The sequence below is a fragment of the Theobroma cacao genome, chromosome 4, assembly GCF_000208745.1.
Source record: "Theobroma cacao cultivar B97-61/B2 chromosome 4, Criollo_cocoa_genome_V2, whole genome shotgun sequence".
NCBI lineage: Eukaryota > Viridiplantae > Streptophyta > Magnoliopsida > Malvales > Malvaceae > Theobroma > Theobroma cacao.
Genome location: NC_030853.1, coordinates 15,165,077 through 15,175,530, shown reverse-complemented (window position 1 = coordinate 15,175,530; position 10,454 = coordinate 15,165,077). Strand labels below are relative to the sequence as shown.

The 10,454-nt window shown below is 31.1% G+C and overlaps 2 long non-coding RNA genes across 2 annotated transcripts; one reads left to right on the top strand and one right to left on the bottom strand.

Annotated features, from left to right (window-relative positions):
- Positions 1,065-2,430, top strand: LOC108661722. The gene is made up of 3 exons (XR_001927495.1): positions 1,065-1,342; positions 1,962-2,037; positions 2,354-2,430. It is a non-coding gene; the product is annotated as an uncharacterized LOC108661722 (long non-coding RNA).
- Positions 5,834-7,780, bottom strand: LOC108661688. The gene is made up of 3 exons (XR_001927458.1): positions 7,741-7,780; positions 6,879-6,954; positions 5,834-6,010 (listed from the first exon to the last, which is right to left on the bottom strand). It is a non-coding gene; the product is annotated as an uncharacterized LOC108661688 (long non-coding RNA).

Sequence of the window (10,454 nt, the reverse complement as noted above, 5' to 3'; positions counted from 1 at the left end):
ACCGTAAGACACAAAATTTAAGAGGAAAAGGACTAGTTTCTTACTTTAATCACTTTCAACAACTCCAAGACTCTTTTAACTATAAAAATGACCATTTGGAAGCATTTCAAGTTGAAGAAGAAAAAAGAAAAAGGCCAAACTCTTGAAAGAAAATGAGAGAAACAAAGCCTTCTTGAGCTAAAAATTTCTTTATGCTTTCACTCCCATCTTTATATCCATTGTTAGGCATTCTTCCTCCATTATACCAAACTAGCAAAATCTACCTCCTAGAGGCACACTTGTTATTCCTTGTAAAGGTTCTAACTCATCTTTGAAAAGTTAGTGTAGGTTTGTGGTTGAACCCATTAAAAACCTTGGGTTTGTGGTTGAATCCATTAAAAACCATGGGTTTCACTTGATTTTAGTAAAAAGCTTTGTGAGGATTATGGTTGCTCCCAAAAAAGCCACTATGAGTGTTTTACATGATCCCATAAGAAGCTCACTTCCCATAGTGGATTTGATATTCCTTGGTGCTCTGAGGGAGTGGATATAGGCATTTCAGAAAGACAAACCATTATAAACCCTTGTGTTGAAAAGCCCGACCTTATAAAATACTTGTCATGACATACATGTGATGATGGCATGATTGCATGCTAGAAGAGTCCCGAAAAATTTACAAAAGTAGGTATTGTACCTAGAGGTACAACAAAGTTGATTTAAGCCTCGAACTAGATCAAATAGAGAATTTGAGATGAAATTAAGGATATTAAAGTACCAGAATGGTTTAATATGGTGATTTGGAGTTCGAGGATCAATTTGGAGTCAAACCGGAATTTTCACTATCTAGGGGTAAAATGATCATTTACCACTTGGGGACAAAATGAGAATTTTTAGGAAATTTTTTTGGCCCCATTTGACTTATTAGAGTATGATTTGAGTATTGGAGTATGATTTGAGGTTAAGAAGTGAAAAAAAATTGTAATTCCGGTATTTTTCAGAGCATAGGGGGAAAATGGTAATTTTACCACCTCAGTGGCAAAATTGTAATTTTACACCACCATGACATTTGTCAAGCTCCAGAATTCTACCTATTATTATTTTATGCTATGGATAAATATTAGAGCATTTGTGGTGGTGAGAAAAGGCTTAAAAATTAAGTTAAAACAAGTGGACCAATAAAAAGGTGACATGTGTCAAAAATTTAATATTTTTATATTGCCATTTAAAAACCAGCCCACACTCTTCCACTCAGCATTTCAAGGCCGACCAGCACCTGCAGAAAAGAGAAGAAAAGAAAAGAAAAACCCTAGGGAGGAAAAACTAAGGAAAATTTGTTGAATTTTCAAGAAATTGGTGACTAAAGGTAAGATTTTTAATATTAAGCTTGAAATTCATCTTGCCCATGCATTCTTTTCCATTTTCCATGAATTAAATTCAAGTTTTCATGAGGGGCAATATGCTGGCCAGATTTGGAGAGAGAAAGTTGGTGATGAATTTAGTTGAATTTCAAAGTAACTTAGTGTTTTTAGGTGTTTAGTAACATTTAGTATGAAAATTAAGCAAGAAATCCACATGCCCATTATAGAACCTATCTTGGCTGAATTTTATGGGTGAGGATTGATGATGAATTTGGTTGTTTTTCATGCCATTTAGATGTATTTGGTGCTTAGGAATACCGAAAATCGAAAACGGGTACCGAAAAATTTTACTCGCGTTAGTTAGCAATTTGCACCATAATGAAGGATATTTTGGTAATTGCACTTAGAATAGATTTTTATTGAAGTGTGTGGAATTTTGGGGAGTACTGGAAGTGCAATAAATTAATTGGAATCGAATTGGATGTTTAGACCGATTAAATAGTGTATAGTGCGCGATAGGCCGAACACCTCCCATTTCATTGCATGCATTCATATAGAACATAGAATAGTTTTGTGACGATTTAGCATAAGTATATTAAATTTCCTGTTGCACATTATGTATAGGTGGTGAGCCCTCGGATAAGGGCAAAGGTATTGCACCCGAGGATCAAGACTAGGAGTGTTGTAAATTCCCGTCAAAGTGAGTAACCACTGTTCATCTTATCTATCTAAAGTATTTTTACAATCGTTTTTATGATTTTAAGAATATTGAACCTAAATGAATTTTATGTTCTATGACTAGTAATCAATTTAAGGAATAAGGTTTATGAATTATTTTACAATTCAATAATGTTTTTGAAAATGAGAGTATGTGGAGACCAACCTTTGATGTTGCCTATTTATTTAAGTTTACGTACCAATGTTTAGAATTGATGATTTATGAACTGATACGTGATGACATATGTGGCTGGGTTTTTGAGTTGTGAAATATAAAAACTGTTGTTTTCCTTTGATAGGCTGGGTAGTATTATGTTAGCCACATTATGCTGTCAAAATTTTATTGATTGGTGGGTTATTTAATTAGCCACTGCAGTAGACGGGTTTTCTTGGACCAGCCTATTAGAGGGGTATGGTAAACCCCGTTATATTTACCTTAGTATGAGAGGTGCGGAGGATATCTCCTAAGGTACGATAGAGTTCACTTCACGTTGAACCACCACTTGAGGATGAACTCTGCTAACGCCAAGGGATGGCTAAATTATGTTTTTATGAGTAATTGTTAACTTAATAACCTTGGCGAACCCGGTTGAATGTCTCGGCCAAGGTATCACCGAGTATGATTTTTGGCACGAGCCAAGTTTTTGAGAAAATTATAAGTCGAGATGTGTATTATAATGAAATGTGTTGTTTTATATATATATGATTTGAAACAATTACAAAATGTTGTGGATTATGGTATGATGAAAAGTTAACTGTCTCCATTTACTTGGTTTTAGATCTTAATGACGGACTTTGTTTACTCACTGAGTTTATGAAAACTCACCCTTTCTTTTTTTTAACCATTTCAGGTTCAGGGTAATCTGTAGGCAGTCAATTTCATCAAGGATTTTTTTTGGACTTACTTCCTTGGAAATCGTAGGTCTACATTCTAGCACACCTTTGGTTATCTTGGGGTCCATATGCCACTATAGGATAATTTTGAATACCTGGTTTACTATATCACTATGTGTATGAATTTATTTTGTTCTCACGCTACAAAAATTATTTATGCATAGTTCTATAAAAAATTGTTTTATAAAGAAATAGAATATATTATCGAATATTTTTATTTAGTCTAATTAGTCAACTTTTCACTCCAAATGGATGATTTAGATTACAAAAAAAAATTTTTTAATCGGAAATGGATATCTTTCTACCATATGTTGTATTTTTATCAGGTTTCGAAATTTTAAGGTAAAAATGACCAAAATACCCTGTGTGGTCAAAATTTTATTTTGATTGTTTTCGATCTAAAATAGTTTATATTCTCTCAAAACTCGATATTAGTAACTATTGCTTACAGGGGAAGTGGAAAACTGATGCAAGAGCCTTGCGAGGTTTCGGTTGACATACCGGGTAATGAATATTTACTGAGACTTCGCGGCGGTTGTCACTGGCTCAAAGGGAGTGTTGGGTCATGACATGTGTCTTGATTTACTTTTGTGCATTGTGATTTATTTCTGAAAACTTGTTCTAGAAAAATCATTTATTTTGTTTTTGACGCAAGTAAGAAATTTATTTTAAAAAGGTTAGAGTTTTACCCTACATCTTTATTCTTATCAGTGCTTTATGTTGTTACATCTCATTTCAAGAAAACCATCTCATAATTACATGTGATCATACTCATTCTCCTTAAATCATGGTTGGTATTTTTGTCTAATCATTTTCTACCATTATTACTTATCTAATTCCTGTTGAAAAGATTTCTTGAAATATTTTTCTCAAGTTGCCTTTATTTGGTTTACATTTGAAGAACTTTTTAAGTATTTCAAAGTGTACATTAAGGTTTTTGTTGAAATTCCTTTTACAAGTTTTCAAAAAGAGTTTTCTAGCCTAAGATTGACCCTTGAGTCTTTATAGTTGACTTCAAGCTTGTTTGAAAGGCAATGAAGTTGGTCAATTAACAAGATCACAACCATAGTCATCTAGAGATTTATAGTGGACTATAGTAGCTTCTTTTTCACTTTCTAAATTTTTAAAAGTCCAATTCACCCCTCTTTTAGACATTCTTGTCACTTATTCATTGAGCTAACATTTCTAATAACCCTTAATGGCATCCTAGCCAATTCAAAAAATAAAAATAAAAAGTGTACTAAAAATAAAATAATAATAAAAAGTTTAACAAAAAGGGTGTTTTTTTCTTCGAGTAATGTTTTTCAAAAAGGAGGGAAAAGGAAAAAAAGAAAGGAAAAGAAAACAAACAAAGTCTTTTCTTTATTTCTTTTGTCCTTTAAAAAATCTATGAAATGGAAAAAAGAAAAAAATGATATTTCTTTCAATTTTTTCTTTCTCGTGAAAAAAACAAAAAAAAATGAAATTAAAGGGGTTTTTCATTTCTTTCATTCTTTAAAAAAAAAAGAAGAAGAATTTTAATTTTGAATAAATTTTTCACTTCTCACTTTACATGATTTTTAATAATATGGTCTTTATTGTACTCGCATTACATGTACAATGTTTAAATTTTCTTACATTTTAGTTGTACTTCTTTATTTTATATCACTTCATTCATTTGTCAAGGCTTTGTGGCATTTCACACATTCATGCATATAAAGTTTCATTGCCATTCATCATTAAAAAATTTCTTTTGAATAAATCATCATCCCTTTACTCATACACACATCCTATCAAACATTCAAGCACCCATCGATTGTAGCACACATGCATTCATCGTTCATCCACTTTTTGTAAGTAGCATCATTTGACTCTATTACATTCAATGAAAAAAGAGACAACAATGTTGTTGATTCCATTGGATAAAATATCTCTTTTTAAGTCTTTTATAAGGAAGGAATATATTTAGAAAAATCTTAGGTAGGATATGATTTGACTTAGTCTAATTTAAATCCATTTTGTGAAAAGTATGCTCACTTACTGTTTTTGTAATACATGGGTTCAAGTTAGAATCATGGGAAATGAGTAAGCAAAATGAATGGACAAGATTGAGAAGCATTAGGAAGAGATAAAGGAACAGTTGGCAAAGTTAATGGAGATGATGATTGCAATTAAGAGAAAAGGGCTTTCGAAGGATCTTCAAGTTCGCAAGGTCGAAACCAATTGCAAATGCCAGGCTAGACTATGTCAATTCCAAGGGCAATTCTTTCCAACTCGAATCCTGTACTTGACTTAGATGACCCTAAAAATTAAGGAAAATTGAAAGTAGACTTATTCGAGTCAATGAAATAATTGAAAATGCAACAAAAACACGACCTTTTGGAGGAGTGCCTTAAAGTCATTGAAAGGATGGATATATATGGTTTTGTTGATGCAACAAACTTATGTTTGGTACCCAGTGTGATTATCTCTCACGACTCGGTACTCCCTTCGAGCCCGTGACAACCGTCGTGATGTCTCGATAGACATTCATTACCCAATATGTCAACCGAAACCTCGCAATGCTCTTGCATCAATTTTACGTGTCCCCTGTGAGCAATAGTTACTAAATATCATGTTTTAAGGGAATATAAACTATTTTTAAATCAAAACAAACAAAAAGTAATTTCTGCCACACAAGCGTATTTTGGTCATTTTTACCTGAAAATTTTGAAATCTGGTTAAAATACATCATACGATTGAAAAATATACATTTCTTATCTAAAAATAATTTTAGTAATCTAAATCATCCATTTAAAATGAAATTATGGCTAATCAAACTAAATAAAAGTATTAAATAAAATATTCTATTTTCTTATAAAATAATATTTATAGAATCCTGCATAAACAATTTTTGTGACGTAAGAGCAAAATAAATTCATATATATAATAGCACACTAAACCAGGTATTCAAAAATATTCTACAATGACATGTGGGCCCCAATATAATCGAAAATATATAAGACTGTAGACCTTCGATTTCTAAGGATGCAAATCCAAAAGCAACCCTCGACAAAATCGGCTATCTACAGACTATCCTGAGCCTGAAATGGGTAAAAAGAAGGGATGAGTTTTTATAAACCCAGTGAGTAAGCAAGGTTTATCTACAACATCTAAAGTCGAGTAAATGGAGACAGTTAAATCATCCCATCATAATATAATTCATAACATTTAAAACTCATTTCAATTCATATAAAACAATTTCATTTCATCGAAATAATCAACAAGGCTTATGATTCTCTTAAAAACTTGGCTTGTGCCAAAACTCATACTTGGGGACACCTTGGCCCAAGCATCCAACCGAGTCCGCCAAGGATGTTAAAACGACATTTACTCATAAAATATGTTTTTACTTTTAAAATATAGCCATTCCTTGGCGTTGGTTGAGTTTCATCTTCACATGATGGTTCGGCGTGAAATGAACTCTAAACTTACCTTAGGAGATACCCTTCGCACCTCTCGTACTAAGGTAAAATATAACGGGGTTTACCGTACCCCTCTAATAGGCTGGTCCACGAAAACCCACCCACTGCAGTAAGCTAATCAAATAACCCACCAAATCAATAAAAATTTTGACAGCATGACATGACTAATATATTATTACCTAGCCTGTCAAGGTAAAACAAAACAGTTTATATAATCCACAAACCACAAATCCAGCCATTCATGCCATCACATTGTCATAAGCCATCAATTCAAACCATATATATAAATAACACAAATTTATAGTCTCCACTTACTCAATTTCCAAAATCATCATTAAATTGCAAAACAATTTATAAATCTCATTCATTTAACCATCAGTTAACTTATAAAACATAAAAATCTACAGTTTAAGTTCATTATTCTTTAAAATCATAAAAATGAGTATAAACTACTTTAGATAGTTAAGATGAACATTTGATTACTCACAATAATGGGAGTTTGGAGTACTCTTATTCTTGGTCCTCAGGTATGATATCTTTACCCTTATCAAAGGGTTCACCACCTATACATAATACACGACACGTAATTCAATATATTTGTGCCAAACTGTTATAAAACTATTTTAGGCTCTATATGAATGCATGAAATTGGATGAGAATTGTTCGAATAATCACTTAAAGACGGTGTTCTACGTGGGTTCAATTATGATCAGACTGAATTTGTATGCGACCTAACTCGAACTATACACTATTGAATTAACCAAAACATCCGATTCAACTTCAAATATATTCATTTCACTTTCAATATTCCAAATACACCAAAGTACCCTAATGAGCTTGATTGTGACTTAATTCATCGTAACCGAAATTCATTCCGATTCCGAACTAACGAGTTAATTAGTGTTAACACAGTCCGATAAATCCATCTATATCAGTAAGAATTAAATCCAAGTCCATTCACTATGATTTTCTGATTATTGTTCAAGTCGTTTACTAAAGGAAATATACTTTTCGATAACCGTTTTCGATACTCGATACCATAAATCATCAAATACGAGCTAAATAACATGAAATACAACAATATCCATCATCAACATGTCATAGATAAAATTCAGCCAAAGAGGGTTGTTGAAGGGCATGTGATTTTCTTGCTTGTTTTTCATGCCAAACATCATCAAACAACTAAAAACACTAAGATATCATGAAATCTAGCAAAATCCACCATCAAAACCTCTCTCCCTATGTTCGGCCAGCAAGTATTCCCTCATGGAAACTTGTGTTTCATCCATAGAAAATGAAAAAGAAAGCATGGGAAAGGTAGATCTTAAGCTAAAATTGAAAAATCTTACCTTTGATTGCTTTGTTCTTTGAAATTCAACAAATTTCTCTTGAATTTTCCTCTCTAGGGTTTGTTTCTATTCGTTTCTCTTTGTTCTTTGCTTTGGCCAGCCATGAAGAGTGAAATGGGAGAGTTTATAAAGGAAATTATAAAAATATTAAAGCTTGACATGTGTCACCATGTGATTGGTCCGTGGTTAAAACTTAACAATTAAGCATTTTCTCACCACCACATGTAATTTCTTAATTATCCAAAGTATAAAATAATAATAGGTGAAATTCATGGGCTTGACAAGTGTTATGGTGGTGTAAAATTCCAAAAATTCCAATTATGTCCTCGTGGACTCGTAAAATGACTGTTTTGCCCTTATGTTCGGAAAAATGTCGAAATTAAAATTTTTCATTTCTTAAATTCAAATCATGCTCCAATTAGTCAAACTTAATCAAAAATTTCATCCAACATTCCCATTTTGCCATCGGGTGACAAAATGACCATTTTGCCCCTACGTTATGAAAATTCCTAATTTGACTCCAAATTAATCCTCGAACTCCGAATCACCATATTAAGACATTTTAAGGTTCAATAACTCTCAAATATATCCTAAAATCTCTATTCAAACTAGTTCGAGGTTTTAATCGACTTAATTGTACCACTAGGTACGATATCGACTTTTAACGATTCTCCGAGGCATCCAAGTATGCAGACATGCTATCAAATACATGAATGACATGGCAAGTATATGATAGAGCTGGGCTTGACATTATCCCACCCAAATTCAAAGTCCCAAATTTTGAAAAGTATGATGAACCAAATGCCCAACAGCCCATATTACTATGCATTGTAAGAAAATGGCTGCATATGCACATGACTCTTTAAGGGAAAAACGGGAAAGTAATGTCCCCATCTCAAGCATTGTAATGGTTCTTGGTGTCATTCTTGTAAAAGTGCATTAACTCCTTATAGGGGGTTAGCAATTAACGAATTATTAGGCTATATTTATGGTTAACCATCTAAGGCTGCCTCTATAGTCCAACGATGGTGAGCGTTTGTATTCATAGTCCCATTATACTCTTTTCATTATTAATAAAACATTTTTCTTTTTGTGAGATTAGTGGTTGTGTATATGATATTCGCTATACTCTATAATTTTGTTATTGAATTTCATGAACTAACTTGTGGTTATATTGTGTGCTTACTCAGATATAATCAATTTCTTAACTGGCTAGTGTAAAAGTGTTCATCCAAACACCATGCGAGATATAGTGTACTTGAGATACCTTGTCTAAAAGCTCAAATGGACTTCCCTCGTAAGCTAAAATTTCAAAAGCCAAACATCTTACTTCTGCTTTTACAGTAAGGTAATATTTATCATAGCATGCATTGCATATAATAAATACTTTTTTAATTATTTTTAGATAATAATTAAATATGAATTTTCAAAGTGTAAAGTTAATTATCTATAAATAAAAGATAATTATTATTGAAAGATGATTATATATAAAAAATTATAAATGTTTCATTTATATATAATTAAAATTTTAGAATATTAATTTGTAAATGATTCAATACTATTGGAATTAGGAAAATATTGTCTAATGAAAGTTTTGAGTGCAAGTAAAATTGTTATTTACAAATTGGTTAAATCTTATATATTTACAAATTAGATAATTTCTTTTAATATTGATAAGAAAACATTATTTATAATGATAATTTAGATATAGTGAACAAATATGGGCAGTTTCATCAATTAGAAAAAGTTTTCCAACATCCATAGTTTTAAATATATTAATTTTTTTCAATAACATATGTTACATGTTACATCCGAGCATTTGGCTCATTGATTAATGCATGATCCCCTGCCTAAACTGTAAAGTTCGAATCCCCCTTCCTCTAAATCCAAAAAAAAAAATGTTGCACGTTAATATTTATTTATTTATTTATTTTTAAATAACAATTATATATAAAATACAAATATTTATGAAGTATAAAATTAATTGTCTATAAATAAAAGACAATTATAATTGAAAAATAATTATATTTAAAAGAAAATTAATGTTTCAACTATAAAATTAAATTTTATAATATTAATTAATATTTTATGTGATACTATTAGAATTAAAAATAATATTTTTTAATGTAATAAAAAATTTTATAATCTAATTAGATATCTTATCAATATTTCTAATAAAAATAATTTTAATGAGAGCCATTAGATGCAATTAAAATTTTTATATATTTAAAATTAAAAAATTATTATTAATATTTAATAATAAAAATATTTAAAATAATTTTACACACTCATAAGTGTGTGTGTCATAAAAAAAAACTTTTTCATAAACGCCCAAGTAGTATATCCGCCGACTTCAATAATAAAAAGTAAATGATATCTCTGTCCATTGCCTTTACCTGCTTCACCCATATATATATATATATATATATGATTGCTAATTATATAATTAAAAAGGAGATGAAATATCATTTATGTTTGGGACGACCAAGATCATATGGTTTTGACTATTAGTATTTATTTTATATGTCAGCCCATTAAATATAGTGATGACTAATAATTCCATTGTGCAGGACGGGACCTTACAGGAAGATCACCAGTCTTTCATGAACTGACAAGTGACAACCACCCAATCTCTCAAAGATTTTGGTAAATGAAAAGTGAAATTACCAAACTTTGGGCTTAGAGGCCATCGATTCTTTTGCAACAAATAAAGG